We start from the raw sequence: 17453 nt of genomic DNA, 5'->3' as shown, positions 1-17453 counted from the left end.
AAGAGTAGTACTAATCAAAACAGCAGCAGCTCTAAAGGAATTAGACATGGCACATTATTATTCCTGTGCAAGTGCCTCATATTAACAATAATCCAGTTTGACAATATAATTACAACACAATTGCATGTCGCTCATAAAATGTTTTGTTTTTGTTTCAGCAGTTGGAACCCCACAGGGCATTGTAAATTAGAAACAACAGTGCTGACATGTAAAATCATCAGGAAGTAATATCTTTCAGAACATGTCTAGCCTCAAAACACGTATCGCAAAGAAGTTTATTTACCGCTTCAAGGCTGAATCATAAAGGGATTAAAGTGTTATCTGTGCCTCCACCAACACAGTGCCATAGACAATGCCCATGTTCACTGAGTCAAGTATACATCTGTCTTGAATTTGTTTAAAACTCCTGCTTTAAAGCTTTACTGTACAGAGATGGCATTCAGTGTATTATGTCCTTTCTCACAGCACACCAATAGCAAGGGAATTTTAATAAGACAGGGAATTAAATCATATGACTTCATGTAGTGTCAGGGTAGCATCAGAAAATAGAGAGAAAAGCCCACTGTTCAAAATGAGCCATCCCTCAAACCCCCCTCTGCTCTGCTGCAGAGCACATTCATTTATTCTCCCATACATGTTCCCCATTTGGAGCCAATTTCACCACTGTGTCTGAAATCCTTAAAGCAGCCATAGAAACACAAATCAATACCCCCAAATATACTCACACACTTACAAGCACACAATCGCCCCTAATACCTCATACATTGTTGAGATGTCAATCACGCTGCACCTTTGAAAGAGACTGAGCAACAATGAGTCCCTGTGAGGCAAAGGACAAAGCGCACCTACATAATGAGATCTAGGTACACAACTGCAAAGCCTGATACAGCCTACATTCCCCATCTCTTCCTCACCCACTACACAGTCACACCAGCCAACTTTTAATCCTACTCTTTCTCCGTCTTTTGCTTATCCAGAATTGTAAAAATGAAGAAACAGACACAGGAATTTTCATTGCAAATTTAAAGTCACCTTAAACCCTGAACCAGAAAGCAAAACTTACCCTTACAACACAGTACAGACATTGAATTAGGAGAGACAGGAAGGGCTGAAGGAAATGTGGCATTAATGTGAGCCATGCAACTGCTGTTTACCTGTTTTATTGCTGTGGGAACACTTTCCTGGCCTTTCATGCTGCTGCAAACACTAGCTAAAGCAGCCTTCAGCCGGTCACGCTTTAATGTGCCAATGGCCCTGTAAAGCAGATAATCACCAGCGTGCTACAGAGTGATGAGCTCCTACACTCCCGCTGCAACCAATAAATCCCACACAGACAAGTGTTTAGCCAGATAGATAACGCCTCACACATTGTGAGAAGGGGAAGAACTTGATCCACATGGTGCTTTGGTACAAATCTACATTTACTGTTGATTCCAGGGGATTATAAAGCACAATGGGATATTCTTAAACAGGTAGAACACGAATGCAGTACTTAGACCAAAAGTATTTTAACATACCATATCAGACTCAACACAATTTATTTAAGTTTTTCACAAGGAGCTCCTCAGAAACAGTTTGGCAGCAGTCAGAGAAATGTAGACTGCACAAATTAGCCCTCCCACTACCTGGCAATGACATTTTATCAAGTTGTTATTATTTTCTTCTCCAGCCTCCTTTCCCTTCAAAACCATTAAGTTGTCAATCTTGCCTTAAGTCCATGCTAATGACAAACAAAATGTCAAAATGTTGAAGTTTGAAAAACAGGTAGTTATCCACAAGAAAGCACCCTAACCAGAACTAAATGTAAAATTGGACACTTTATTAATGCTAGCACAGAGTAAGGTTGCAAAGGGGTGGGAAATTTCCAGTAAATTTCTGGAGGGTTTTCTTAAAAAAAATTCTAAAAATTAACTGGAAATTTTGGTTCTTAATTTTTTTTATTGTTGTTGTTTTTTCTTATCATTAATTTGAATGAGGTTTTTAAAAATGTTCTTGGTTAAATTACTTATGCTGTGACCTGGTGATGGTAGGGGACATTCTGCAGTGCTAACGTTGCTTGGAGCCAGTACAGTGCTCATGTCACACGAGGCTATTGCAGCTATGCTGCTGCCCAAAGCTAGAAAAATGTTTATACAATGTCAACATAGCTTTAAATCACTTGAAGCTAGTGCATTGCTTATTTTGTATTCCCAGTCTTAATATTCACTGAGTTCTGCAGAGATTAGTTATTAGTGAGTCTTTAGTGAAATAACTTTTACTTGGAAAAAGGGAAAAAAATCTCAGATACACTTGAACTAGCTAGCTTGAGAGAAGTCTTTACATATATTTTTCAAGATTTTATCTAAATAAAATTTATATTTGAAAAAAATAATCGAACTTTTTTTCCCCTTCTTTAGAAAAAAGTTGAATCGCAGTCAGGGATGGGTACAGAATAAGGTACTTTTATAGGTACCGACGAGTTCTGTCGACAGTATGATTCACATAAAATTAAACGTTACCATGTTTAGGTACTGAAATGCATCCTTGTGATTGTAAGGGAGAAGAAGAGTAGGCTAAAGTCCATGTTGGACATTAACACAGCATTGCAAGGTTATATGTTGAAGAATAAATATGTAAAGTTAAAAAAAACATGCTTTATTATTAAATAAATGTATATTTTATACCACTTCATTACAAAAAAGTACACAAAATTGGTACCATTGAGTACCGGTACCGACTGCAAGGTATCAGGCATCAGCACGGTATCGTTTCAAATGTGAAAGGTACCCATCCCTAATAGCAGTAGAAAAATCAGCTTTCTAGAGAAAGCCATGTCTTGCTTAAAATGCTAAAGGTAGTATGCTATTAGCTTATTAGCCTCTTTGGCAAAGCTTTGGTGACCCTCTTTGTTTAGCATGCTAACACAGATAGTAACAATAATGTGACTTTCATTTCTTTTGAGCGTATTTGGAAATGCTGCAAGTAACAGCAATGCATTAAAAAACACACAGTTTATAAGAGGAGTGTTAGGGGATCATCATAGTTTATCTTACAAGCAACACAGATATATGCACCAAAGCACTGGATTGAAAGAGCAGCTAACATTTCTGTCCCTGAAAGCAAATAAAACACAATGGCTAAGGTAGGAACACAAAGGCAGGCTTTTTCAGCAAGACCCCAGAACTGTAGTAAAAATAAATAAAGTGTAAGGAAATTGCCCACCACATTTACACTGAAAGTGTCTACATCATTTCATGGGGAAAATCAAATTTAAAGTCTAAACAGGAAAAGCAAAAAGATACGAGCAGTAAAACCACTCATGCTCCTGTGGGCAGAATAAAACATTTCATTTAAGTACAATTTAACACACTGTCTACACCTTTAAAGCTACAGCAGAACAATATAAACAAGGTGGACAATGTTGCCCATGGACACAAACACTGCATTTCTTTCCTAATTGTGTTGGTCTGATGCCTCAGGGTCCATGTGGCTCCCTAAGCTCCCTGGCATTACTGGAAGGCAATATCAGCCAGCCACAAGTGGGCCCTCAGAAGACTGTGCTTTATCTGCAAAGGGCCAGCAGCCAGCACACAATCAGTATGCAAAACCCCATACGCAGGTGCACAATAGAGTACATACATACATGGCAAAGGTCATTTGTAACACCTGTGCCACTACAAATATGTTGTTTTTTATTTTCCTGTCAGTCATCCCTGAGGAAGTTGTCTTGTCTTGTGAAGATCTAGACAGAAAAGAGGAGTGAAGAGTAGCAAAAGAGAAAGGAGCATGTCTGTGTTTTGTCTTTGTCTGTAAGAAAGGAGGTGGAAAAAGAGTCTGTTTTCTTCACAACTGGGTCTCTAGAGAATCGGCTAAAATGTGCAGCAAAAAGAAGAAGAAGGCTTGAGTACTTTGGTGTTTTGTTTTCATTCAAGATGGTTCAGCGAATACGTAATAGAGGAAACAGGGTATGAGGGTTGAAATTATGGGAGGAAATAGGAAGGTGATAAAGAGGGGAGGTATGGGCTTTAAAACAACAAATCATCAGCTCAGGGAATGTAATAACAGCAAGTGACAAATATGAGTGTAATTTACTGCAACGTCGGTGGTCTTGGATCGACCTACCCCAGTGTCATTTACAGTACAATACTGTATGTATTTAGGGTGCATGAAAGGAGGCTACTGTGGCTGTTTGGATTCAAACCAAAGAAATATACAGGGAAAGTATCAAATATCACAATCAAATTAGCTTGCTGCTGTAAGGCTGCACTAGCTGTCAGCGCTGCATGAAAACAAAAACCCTTTACAAAGGAAAAGCTCTTCACACAGGCTGACAGATACATGGATACACACACATGCACATGTTTCTATGGCATCACAAAGAGGTTGGGTTACAGTTTTCAACTCACTCACTCAAAAGACTTCAAAATGACTTCTGGAAGCCTCAGAGAGTCTGGCTGGAAACAGTAAAAACAGCATATGTGATAAAAAGTGAGGAGTCTTGGAGTGTGCATGCATGAAAATCTGAGTGAACTTAACACTCTTAAGCACTGAACAGTTATCAAAACATAGAGCTCACAATCAGCCCACAATCAGCTCTTTCCCCTGTTCTGGCCGTGGCTGTGTCCAAAAGCACTAACCAAATCCCTGCTGCCTACTCCCTACATGGTGAGTTGGATGTAATGGACCTTATAATGAGCTTGATAGCAAGCACAATAAAAAATAAACCTTCTGAATTGCCTTCTCTGTAAATGATGAACAATGACGTCAGTCTGGCTCAACGCTGGTCAGAGATTTATCGAAAAATAACTTTAACTTCAGTCGTAACAAATGTAATCCACATATATATTGAGCCTATTTTCTATTTTTAGGTAGCGACTTAAAGATGAGAGGTCACAAAATACATCTGAATAGAAGATTAACAGTACAACAGAGTGCACACAAAGGCAAATACCATAAAAAGCAGGCATAAAGAAAGATAACACATAAATGTTTTCTGCCAAAACTTGGGCCTTTTCACCCAAAATAAATCCTTACTTCTATATCATTTTGGTACACATCTCAGCAAAAAATCAACTTTTCTGTGTTGGTTTTCACTCAAATTCAAATCCTTTGAGTGGAATAAGAATCAGGATTAACATCAGACATTGTGATGTTTTTTTTCTTTAAACTGCAATGCATGATGGTACATATTACTAGATTAGAGGCCAGGGGCCAGTTGTATACTACTTTTCATGATGCAATATGGGAAACAATGAGTCCACTATGTAGAATTAACACAATTTGCAGCACTACTAGATGATACGTCTAGATAGTAAGTAGTGACTTCGTGGAAGTCATGTCTAAAGTTTTGATTGATGCCTTGTTTGCTTTACCCAGCATGACTAAGGCATCCAAGTCATCAGAAGACAAAGCAAGAGCAGGAAAATTTATTCAGTTAGATATAATGTATAGTGAGCGTGTGGTAATGCAAAACAGTTTCAATCTGCATTTTTCTGTTTGCAGAAATAACAGCAGCACCAAAGTAAGATCTTCTCTTCTTTGCAACATTCTTTTACAGCATTGTACTTGAATTTAGCCAGTCCTCTAGTTTTCAAAAGCTGATACAACATTGCAGTCTGTGTTATTTCAAATCTGTTTGCCCTTGGGTTGACATCTATTTCACTAATGGTGATTTAACATCCCTTGCTAGTTTTCCTCCATGTTTTTTTTTTTTCTTTTTGCTGATTCCATTGAAGACTGCAAAATTTTGCCAGGTTATGAGCAAACTGGGCTGAAGTCATAGGCTCTATAATGTGTGAGACTCCCTGGTTGTCCCTGGGATATATTATTTAGCTCAAGTGTTATGGTGGCTTTGACCACTCAGAATCAAATGTTAAACACTTTAGTACACTTCAATACTTTATAGCACTTGTAGCACAGACATGCAAAGTAATCTAAGATGTCACTTTGTTCTCACTTGGCGCATTACGACATAAAAAATCCCCTACCGCCATGAAATATAACTGCAGTCGACAACTTAACTGTAGCCTTAAATACCCAGCATGCAGGCGAGGTCAGCTCTGCCTGTAAACAGTTGAATAGATGCTTTGTGGGTTTCTCCTTTGATCAGGTCACATGGTTGAATGCGTTACAAAAATCTGAGCATAACAGCAACCAACTGTGAAAGTTCACAAGCACTAAAATCACAATATTGTGCAACTTGATTTATTTTTGAGACTTTTAGATGCTATTGTGCACATAAGACTAAAATTATGCAATAAAAAAAAGTCTATTGTAGATTTGGGTTTGAAGTTGCTTAAAATAATGCACAAACTGTCTTTGTGTTCTTCCCAACAAAGGGAGAACAAGAAAATAAGTGGCTGACATTTATCAGCAAAGAATGCAGGAGACTGTCACCCTTTGGCGCTGCCAGCAGCTGTTCGACACAATCAGCTTGCTCGCTGACTCTGACACCAAGCCTACCAAAGCCACACTGGTGGAAAAGGTAAATCTCCACCTGCAGTGCTGTGGGATTACCTGTGCTCAAGTGCCAACGCCACTCTGGAAGGAGAAGCAGGCTCACAGCGGCAGGCAGGTTTTGTGGGAGGCTTAAGGGTGTGCAATAAACCGAACGGCTATGTCTTGTTAAGGAAAGCCCTTTGTTTCGGTCTGTTTAAGTCGTTTGGTTTCTGTGGGATCAAAGTCCACACTTTTAATGGTGAAGCAAAGATTTCCAGAAGCTTCAGAGTTCACAGCAGAACTCTTGTAAGTCAAATGACACCACATGTTTAAATAGACAACTACTCAAGGCCGGGTCGACATGGAAGATATAAAGAGAACAGACTTAAGTGTGACAACATAAGGATTTAGAGGCTTTAAGAGCAATTGAGTGACAGACGTGACACGCAAAACTAAGAAACTGAAGACAAAAATAGCACAGAGGGGTGAGGCAAAGTAAACTTCTGAGGCTGTTGGAAATGAAAAATGTCAGTTTAAATTAGACGGACTGGCAAGAGTCAGATGATGTTGGCACTTTTCACACAGCATAATAAGTCTCATTTACACAAAATAGTGGATTAAGCTCAAATCAGTCCTGAAGAATGAGTCTTGTGTCTGAATAAGAAACAAGTGCTGTCAGCATTTCCATCCCAAAATACACTTCACAGGCCCAGACGAGACAGCCATCTGACGCCCTGACACTGAACTCCCAGCTGCACAGTTTTACAGTGACAAGAAGTGGAAGATGTTATGCAAGAGTTTGCTGGGGATTTTTTTTACATATCTGTGCATATCTGATTACACAAGAATGTCATGTAATAAGTAGAAAAATCCCTTTATCAATGGCCAAGTTCTGACTAATACAGACCTGGAACTACATAGAATTGGCTTTGAGAGATAAATACACCTGATTTGTTAAATATGTAGACAAGATATCATAAATTGACCTGTTAATTTCAGTAAATGTAGCCAGAAATGCTCAGGTCTTATTTCTGATGGATCAGACTGCATTAAAGGATTTGCTCATTCACAGCTGTGCAGCTAGTAACGTCCAATCATAATCATGCAGGTGTACAGCTCAGATCATACAGCCAAGGACACAGCTCCATCAATCCAACAGATATCTTAGAGATATCAATCTAATTAAATATTTGTTATGACAACAAAAACACAAGTTTCAACACAATTTTATCCATTCAGCAAAGAAAAAAAATCATGACACACAAAAACTGACTCATTGATAAATAAACGATTTGCTGCTCATCTCTTGGAGACACCTACCCCAAACATACAGACACACTCATTCATTTGCAAAGTAAAACACAGGCAACCAATAAATGCCTGACATTCTTTCTCAGGCTGTATAAACTACAATTAAGTAGAACAGTTGAACACTGTCATTCACTCAAGTATGTGGGGGAAGGAATGTGAGTGTGTTTGTGTGTCTGTGTGTGGCCAGGACAAGGTGTGTATAACCACTCTCTTTCTCTGTCAGCGTGCTGATATATCTTATCGTCTTATTGTGTGTTTGCAAAGGTGATTTTAATCACATGGGGGTTATGAACACTTTAATTACAATGCTGTAAATCAGGGTTTCTCTTTCTCTGCTGCCATCTGTCTAACAACACAATGTTCAATGAGGCAGTCTGCAGACAGGAGAGTCAAGGTCATGGACATGATAACACCTCCCTGCTGCAGCACAGATGTTCAGGGCGAGATTGCCAGCTGAGAGGAAATGCAGGAGGAATAGGTTTGTGAGCTTATTCAACTCACAATATAGAAATAAAAGGAGCGTGACAAATCCCATAGTCACACACAACGTGACTTATTTTTTCATTCACACAAAATGAGAAAAGCATCATTCCTTCAAGAAAATTGCAGATAAATATCCACTGAAAGCTTGTTTTTTTTCTGGCCAATAGCAAGAAAGATGATTATCTTTCATAAAATGTGACAAAGCAGCAAAATGTATATATATATATATATATATATATATATATATATATATATATATATATATATATATATATATATATATATATATATATATATATATATATACAGTTTAATAGTGAGTCACTTAACAATAATATATGTATTAATTATTTTTTTCATATATATACCTAACAAGAATTATTGTCGTGGTTATCATGAATGAAGGTGTTTTCATGTCACCTGACACTGATTTATCACTATTATATTTACAATTGATTTTTTGACTTTGAGTGTTATTTAATTTTGTAGGTAAAAAATAAAAAAAATATAAGATATAATTTTTCATAACTTTAAAAAAAAGTCCTCATAGGAGCTTCAAAAAACTTTGAGGACATTTTATGTAGAATTTGGTTAATTTTTTTTTGTGCTTTTGAGTTTATTTAATGAAGTTCTGACCTAAATACTGAGATTCCACCCATCTTAACATTACAGTGATACAAAATTAGTAAAAACCAAAACCTGCCCCAGGCTGCCAGCTGTTAAATGCTCCAGTGGGAAGGTAACAAGCAATTAAGTCCCCGAGGCAGACAGGGACCATGAACATAACTGGTGCTCGATAAACATGTGAGCCAAGTAGGTCAGCAGGACACAAACTGGAGAAGGAATCTATCAGGAAGTCAATGAAACACTATGGTGTTTGTTTTTCTACCCCCTCCCATCTCACATCCAAAAAGGGGGAAATCTATGGATGTTTCGATAAGTTTTACAGATTTTCACTTTAAATCTCAAACACTTTGATGTAATCCCGAAATATCACCTCTTTAAAATGTTTGATTGATTGAAACATGGCATCGAATCAAACTCTTCCTACTACATGACTAAGCTACCGGGGCATTTCAAATATCACCAAATAACTTGATAGGTTTTGTTTTATTTTATATATCCTGACTAAATATTTATGCGTTTGATATGTGAACAGGTAAGCTGCCTTGGCTGATTGAAAGCGGCTAAGCTGTATGTGTGATAAGAAGCACCTTTGTAACACAGCAGCCTGTAAAGGCCAGCAGCCCATCTGAGAGGCTTATCCCCACTCCATTAAATGTTCAGTGGAAAGCAAAGTGGCTGAACAGGCCATTGATTATCACTCAGGCAAGGCTTGAAAGTCAAACTTCCCCATGAAAAGAGACAGACCCTGAAGTTGCAAAAAGGTGGTTTGTTATTATTCAAAAATACCTGGTGCAAGTTTCATGCATCTTTCCTCACTGCTTATCAACAAACGGTTTGAATAAGGAGAGCAGTTTTTATGTTAGAATTAATTTAGAAAGCTGAATAATTTACATTTGAGTTAAGTGTATTACATGTCCTTCTCCACATCTCCTCTGTAGCTTTTAAGTTGTAAAACACTTTACCTGCACAAACTGGATTAATACATTAAATTGAATTAGAGTCACGCTAAAGCATTCCATGTTACGACTGGACGTCTGCACGGTACGTTATTTTTGGTCCTAATCGCGCCCCTAATAGCAGCAAGCCAGATGTGAATGGACTGTCATACTGTGAAAGGAGGGAGACAGACATGGCCCTGAACTCCAAAACTCATCCGCAAAACTAACTGATTTCAAGATATTAATTGAAAAATAATCCCTAAATCGCTTAAAAAATGTCAACGGGTTAAATTGCTGAGATTACATTCATGTAGTACAGTCTTACATCTGAAGATGGCCTTTGCAGATAGAACCAAAAGGTTGCACAAAAAGAAAATAACCAAACAATGGCTTAAAAAGAGGCACTGAATTGTGTTCTAGGCTTCAGAAAATGGCTTCAATGGTTCCTTAAAGTGGCAGTCGGAATTTTTCGAAAGCAGCAACTGGTGTCCGACTCATCCACAGGAGGAAAGCCAAGAAGCCGAGCGTCTTATGAAAACACAGCTGCTGCTTCGACTGCTGGTGATGATGGTGGTTCCACAGTGTAACTCTGAATAAAAAAATAGTGGAGCTTGTAGCTGGCTGCAATGAAAAATGCATCTATGACAAGATTTTCTAATGCAATCTGTAAGTAATGCTGCAGCCAGTAGTGAAGCTTTAGACTTCATCCATTCCAAAGATTAATGTTTTAAATTGATGATGCAAATATGAATTACAAATACAGCCAAGAGCTCCATTTCTAAATGAAGTATATAAGTGGGAGCCACATCCTTGTACAGTGGATGTGTTTTTTTTTTCAGACTCTAGTCCATCAACAGTTCCTGCCTAGAGCTGCAATACTACGAGTGGCAATAAAGCAGCACAGTGAGGAGTCAGAGTTCAGTGTGGATGAGAACCAGCATCTGGAACTCAATAATTTACTGACCTTTTTTTTTCACTGCAAACCTGCTTGTGTCAATCACAACCACCGGGCAAATATCATTTTAACTGTGTTCTCGGCAAATTGCTTTTCACTTCACTTTTGCTGAGAGGGATTGAAGTGTTTATGAGCAGACCAGAATCCATTTTTTTTCATGAAGAGTTAAAAGCTTACCCTCCATTAAGCTTTTGCAACAGATTTTTAAAAGGTGATTAAAGCTGCTCATCTGCTGGTGATTTGAGAATTTATCTGTGTGAACAGCTTTCTATTTGGCCCTATTTGCTGTGCTGCTGTTGATCACACATGTTGGCAGAGGGCTCCGAGGTTGGTTTTTGACTTGTATACACTGTTTAAGCCCAGATTTCCAGCTTAGTTTACTATGTTGTGTGGATTTAGGGTACGAGTCCAAGAGTCCTTCTTTGCTTACATGAAAAACCTTTGAAAAAAAAAGCTGTAAGTGGTGATTTTTCCTCTGTGTGCTCTAATAAATTGCTGTAAAAGTGCAAACTGAGGCTACAATCTGAAAACTTGGCAGAAGTTGTGATGTTCTTCTGGTTGAACAGAGGTTCCACTCGACTGTTAAATGTAATTGCAATGATTTGTGAAACAAGGCTGTAGGCAACAATTTGCAATGAATCTCATTGCCAACTCTGTTTGGAAAAAGCAGCTTTAAAACCCTGGCTGCAGTCCACGCTTGATACCTATCTAGAATGTTAAAATAAAGTGGCCGTTTGAAGTGGGGGAAAAGTGCAGGTACTTTGGTTGATTGGAGGTAACGTGTGAGTCTGTTCCCTTTAGTTCTAATTGCAGTGGAAAATCACACGGGAACCAAACGTCTGAGAGATGAATGACTGAAGTTTCTTTTTATCTCTGTGCTCATGTATACAGATTCCCAACGGGGGTTAATTACTATATTTCATAACATAGCCACCGAAGACAGCAGATGTCACAGTGTTCCCATCAACATCCTGGCTCCATCCCTATCCGTACTTTCTTTCCATCTTACTCCCTTCTTCACCTGAGGCGAGTTTTTTCAAACATGTTATTGGCTATCATGCCACTCTCCAACCGCTAGTTATACGGACTTCCAAAAGAAGACCTCAGGCTGCATTGTAATCCAGAAAGTCAAGGCAGTAATGAAATATAAGAAACGTAGCCTGAATCCAACACACTTCATCTCTTTTTCTTTTGTGACCATAAAAGTTTCAGCTCCATTTTCACAAAGTCGAGTGTCGATAAGATTCTTGATCATTGAGGAAAACACAACTTATCATGCAAACTGGCCAGACATCTGAGTACAGCACAACCAGAATACAACAAAAACTTAACCAAATAATACAACAACGGCTCATCTTACTTCAGCAAGAGGCAGCAAGAAGGAGATGATAGTGCTAAATATCTGGGAAAAGATAGCACGGCAAACAGAAAATCTTCTACTTGTACAAGCAGCACATATTAGTGAAAATCATCACAAATAGTTTTTTCTTCTTTGGTTAATCCTTCATTTTTACCACATCCATAAACACAGATTTGCAACTTAAATAGAATTGGACTGTTTCCAAGCATCACATACACATCTCGCCACCAACTATATATAAAGATACACTTTCACCTCCTCCTACGTCTTCTATTGATGGTGTTCCAAAAGTATGGATCAGTTGGTTGAGCCATAGTATGAATATCCCACTCAAAATCAAGTAGCAACCTCTGGTCCAAGAAAATGAGACAATGTGAAAGTGTTAAAATCTGCTGTTTCTCAAGTGTCTGCTTGAGGCTGGCTCCAGAAGTATCAGAAGTCACATACAAACCAAGTCCAAAAAAAGCTGGTTTCAAAGCAGAAATTAACCTATTTACAGCCTGGTTAAAAAAACATGTCCTACCTGAGTCGCTAATTTCACCACATACTGTATAGGGGGTAATTATTTTTCTAACTCAGCCATTCAGAGGATATTAAGATCGCAAACTCACCCAATCAGTGGCACAAGCTCAGGTCACGTGGCCAAGGGGCACCCCATAGCTATACTCGAAGACCTTGCCACTTCCAATATGGCTGCTACAGCCAATGTGCTTCATTTTTCGTTTCAGGAACAGGTGGGTGATGTCAGGGAGAGAACGTCCAGTAATCATACAGTCTATGCTCTAAACTTAAATCGACAATGCCGATAAAGGTAACAAAGATCCCTGTGTTGACATTTTACGAGGTTATGATTACTTGCGTTGGTTCAAATTAGCTAATGTTGTGGGAAACTAATGAATGGGACTCCTGTTGAAATATTGATTGTTTTTTATTTTCTTTAATGATTTGCCCTCATCTTTCCTAATCCAGTGCACAAAGCAACGAAAGAGCCACACTTTCAACAGAGTGGTCAATAATGGCGCTATGCTCCTTTTTTAAGTACAAAACAACACGTTACAACTAAAAGAGCATTCTGAGATACAGCAGCATAGTTTCGTCCACACCTGCACAAGCAATACTTGATGTGAGCTTAAACTGAATGTTTGACCCGCATGCCATCAGTTAACATGGAGAAGGTGAGATATATGATGCAGCTCTAGACATTTTGGCTTCACTTTTGTGGTACAGTCATGTTGCCCATCATTTAACGGCGTCTTCGATCTCAAAACACAATAGCTAGCAGTAATCACAATTATGCAACTTAAGTTAACAGTAGTTTAATTAAAACACTTCTGAGGCAGAGTGGCACAAAAGGTTAAAGTCTCTGAGCTGCTATACTTTGTATCAGCGCTCAGGGGAGGCATCTTGCTTAATGAAATCACTCAGTCACTTCCAACCGTTGTTGAAGTATGGTACATTACAGCATATTTTAACCCCCCTGCTGTCTGACCATTGCACTCTTACAACATAGCATTTCTTTAAGTTGCTGATACCCCTTATAATCTTGAAATTTTTCTGTCTTATTTAGAGGATACTTATGTTCAAAGCAACATGTGTCGGTACCTGTACGGTCTTTTTATCGAGTGCAGAGGAACATTTCTTTTTCAGGATTATAGCTGTTTTTATTCCTGAAGAGCAGAATTTGTCTTAGATACTAACTGACGGTATTTTCCTTTGGACACTGTCTCCCTTCAAATCTTCATTCATAGCATGTACAACATCCTGCGGTCCCTGCATAATACAAACATCTCCCATCGGCTCTCCGACCAGCTAATGAGCCTGCACATCAAATACTCGAGATGCTTTGAGAGTCTGAATTCCAGCGTTAGCCTCTGCTTAATGAAGGTAACATTAGGTCCTCTCCCTGTAATAACAAGGTCAGTCCTGAGGGCTCTTCTGGCCTGCTGATCCACCTGTTCTCTTCATCACCACCGAGGAATTACTAAGAACTCATGCGCCAAGTAAAGGCTGGGTTGAGAAATCTTCTGATCAAGGCTGCCAGGGTAAATTTAAATGTTAGAATTAAAGAAATTCATCCAATATCATGAAGACTGAAGCAGTTATAGCTTGAGCTACCATTTTAACCAAGCACAAAAAAGCAGCTCTTACAGCTGATTCAATACCATATCTAGTCTCTGGAGCAGATTGATTGTATTGATTATCAGCTCCCTGGCTGCAGAGGAGATGACTCACTCAGAGGTAACCTTGAGAAGCATTTCTTAGGTCATGCGTTTTCCATGGCCTTTAAAGCTCTTCTTTCAAGTATTAATTCCTCCAATTATGTGCAAACCCCAGTCCTTGAGGACTACAGTGTCACACTTCAGGTAACCCCTGCAGAATTTCAGTCATTGCTGGCCGACAGGACATCGAATGGGTTAAACACATTTCTCTGAAGTTAGTTTGTGTAAAAATGGAAACAATCTGATAGACTTAGCCTATCTCGATATAACAAGTAAACAAATGAAACACATTAAAGTTGTGAAAATGGCAGCATGTTTTCTTCAAAAAAGACATGAAGATGAGATTTATTTGCAGAAGCCATAATCCCAATTGCCAAAACTGGACACTGACCTCAGAACAAGAAACTTAGGCCAGATGAGTTCAAACGGTGCAGAGAAAACCACAAACCCAAGGGAATTTCTGAGTTTAGAAGCTTGTCTGTCCAGATGAGCATGGTTTACCATCCAGAGTGCTATTACATAAGGATACATAGCAACCAGGGCTGTCACCATGTCAGATTTAACCACTAGCCCTCCTATTATCTCTCCTTATTATTATCAGATTATTGTCGGGGGAAAAAAAATAAACAAATCTTTAAAAAAAAGAGAGAAAAAAAATCTTGTTGCAAAATAAAGGCAAAACTTGGAGACAAAATGCTTTTTATTGTTCATCTGTTGTCTGGCAAGAATCCCTTAACATGAGCACAGGGAGGGGAAGAGAGTCTGTAACCCTAATTGTACAAAAAACTACAGGAAAGAACAAGCACACCGATGATCACGAGTGAAACGGCAACCAGATGAACTAATAAACAAAACATTCACAAGGCCAAACATCTGCCATCAATATGCCAACTGAATCAAAATCACCAGCTGGTGCAGCGACGGAGAGCTGTGTGTGAAATCACAACGTGTCTACAAAAACCCTGTCTTCTTCACACAGTACAAATACAAATCTCAAACTGGCTCTGAAATGTTTTTTAGTGCAGGTGGAGTACCTTGCTTTCATCTGTCAACTCCTCCAACATGGTTTGCACTGCGATTGTAGCCAAACACTATGTGAAAGGCTAGCTAGCTTGTCTTCTTCTTCTCTGTCTTACCTTTTTTTTCTTTCAGCGTAACTCAACTAGTACACGGCATGCTTATTTTCTAGCAGAATATCAGTAAACTAAAAATGCATCAGTTTAAGACTGCAAATGAATGATACCACAGCAAACTGTGACTCAGTGGACACACACACTTTTTATTAGCCTTAACAGCAAATACTTCAAGTGGCAGGATGATTTGGTTGGTTTCATATTAGGTCTGCTTGATTTAACACATTACTAAGGTGCCAGTGACCATGAAAAGTCAAGTCTGATGTTTTAAATTAAGCTCAGCTTCATGTTTTATTCCTAAACGCTTGATTTGTAATCATGCCTAATGAAGACAGTACTGTGGTTTAATAAGAGCTTGTGCATTTGAACATCTGCGACAGTGGACTGAGAAAAATATTCTCTTTTCACAGAAAAGTGTACAGGCAGGGTTGATAGAAGTAGTAGAGGTGTGAAAGAATCCTCCGGGCAAGGGGCCCTCTTGCTTTGTGGGTCAGACAGAAATCAATTTCTCCTCAAAATGTGCGTGGAAGTGTGTGCGTGCCTGTGAGAAGGTGTGTCGACCTGTGACCTCCAGGCCCACAGGCACTTGTTAAAGCTCTCAGTTGCTTCCCTCACCCTGGGGTTGGCAACCAGCGCTCGGCCTCACAGCAGCACAGGAAACAGGCGAGTAAACAAGGGGAGCAATCATGAATCACAGCTTTCAGCACACAATCAGAAAACACACATTAGAAAAAACAAAGCGTACGCTAACACCATTACATATGCATTTATGCGCATTCAGTCTGAAACAAACAATGGCAGCAGCGTCTGCAGAGGATTGAGATACAAGAGGGATACATGCTCAGTTATTCTGCTGGTTCTTACGAGCATATTTCAGGTAATGATGACCCCTAAGGCACCTGAGACAAGTAATATTTGTCTGGCACGGCCTTTTTTTACAGCTGGGTTCACATCTGTACGTACTCTGTATGACAATGATCGAGTGATTAAAAACCACCAGCACTACAAAAGCATAAAAGCCTTTCTTTTTATGATTTCTGAGCCTTTTGGGTCTTACAACAGCATGCAAAAGGATACAAAATCTAAATTTGGAGAATTGTAATCACAGTCTGTGATTTTCTAATAATAACTTTAGCTTACATAGTTGATTTTACATAGTTTGAATTCAACTATGCCGACATTTTTATCTGCTATTTTGGGTCAATACAAGCACCTTTGTGGCAGGATCATGCAGGCTCTGATATTTGCTCAGTCACTGGTAGTTATTGAATCCTGCTGGGAGTAGAGAGTCATTGGTGGTTGTCAGTTTACTAGCAGCAGTTTGGACGATATCTCTTTAATGCTACAAGTGTGAAGTGTTACCACGTACAGTTTAGTTGCACAACAACATAGCCATATCTAAAGCCATCCTTTATCATTTAACTAACTTAGCATGTTAGAGATATAATGGCTGTTCTGATAACAAAGAATTCTGGAGATAGATGACCCATCAAATTTAAGGAATCCAGATGGCAGGGATTTTGCTTTGCGTCTGCAATAGGGATTCAGACAACTACAGAATGTGCCACTAGAATTTGTTCAACCAGACAAACTAACAACGGATGAAGTTGTGTGTAGGTTGTTCGTTTAAACCAAGCAGCAACTTCCAACCACGATAGTTGATCAAGTGTTCGCATGGCTTCAGAAGCAACAGAAACAGACACAGACGATCTTAACATCAAAAAAAAAAAACATGATTACTGCCTGATAAAAACAAGATTTTTAGTCTAAATATCCAATTTCTCAGTTTGGAAGGTGTTAAGATGACATGTTTTGCATTATTAGAGGCAAAGCACTCTTTAGCTGTTAAGGTTAAGTTAAAAGCCCGCCTAAACTTCACCTATTTATATGCCACTAGACTGATGGGGGTAGGTTGAGTTCAACCTTTCCTATTTGACAAACCACAGGGATGATAGGCAACAAAACTCAGATTCAAAAACAGATGCATGACATCACTGGCAATAGCTCCAT

The 17453-nt window shown here is 38.9% G+C and overlaps 1 protein-coding gene across 5 annotated transcripts in view; it reads right to left on the bottom strand.

Moving 5' to 3' along the window:
• Window positions 1-17453, bottom strand: part of LOC141791353 (roundabout homolog 1-like) — a 126719-nt gene that overhangs the window by 85045 nt on the left and 24221 nt on the right. The gene's annotated exons all lie outside the window — the stretch shown is intronic.

Source organism: Halichoeres trimaculatus, unplaced genomic scaffold (genome assembly GCF_033239565.1).
Source record: "Halichoeres trimaculatus isolate MK-OKI-2021-1 unplaced genomic scaffold, fHalTri1.1 fHalTri1_scaffold_6, whole genome shotgun sequence".
Taxonomy (NCBI): domain Eukaryota; kingdom Metazoa; phylum Chordata; class Actinopteri; order Labriformes; family Labridae; genus Halichoeres; species Halichoeres trimaculatus.
This window is presented reverse-complemented; position numbering and strand designations above follow the sequence as displayed.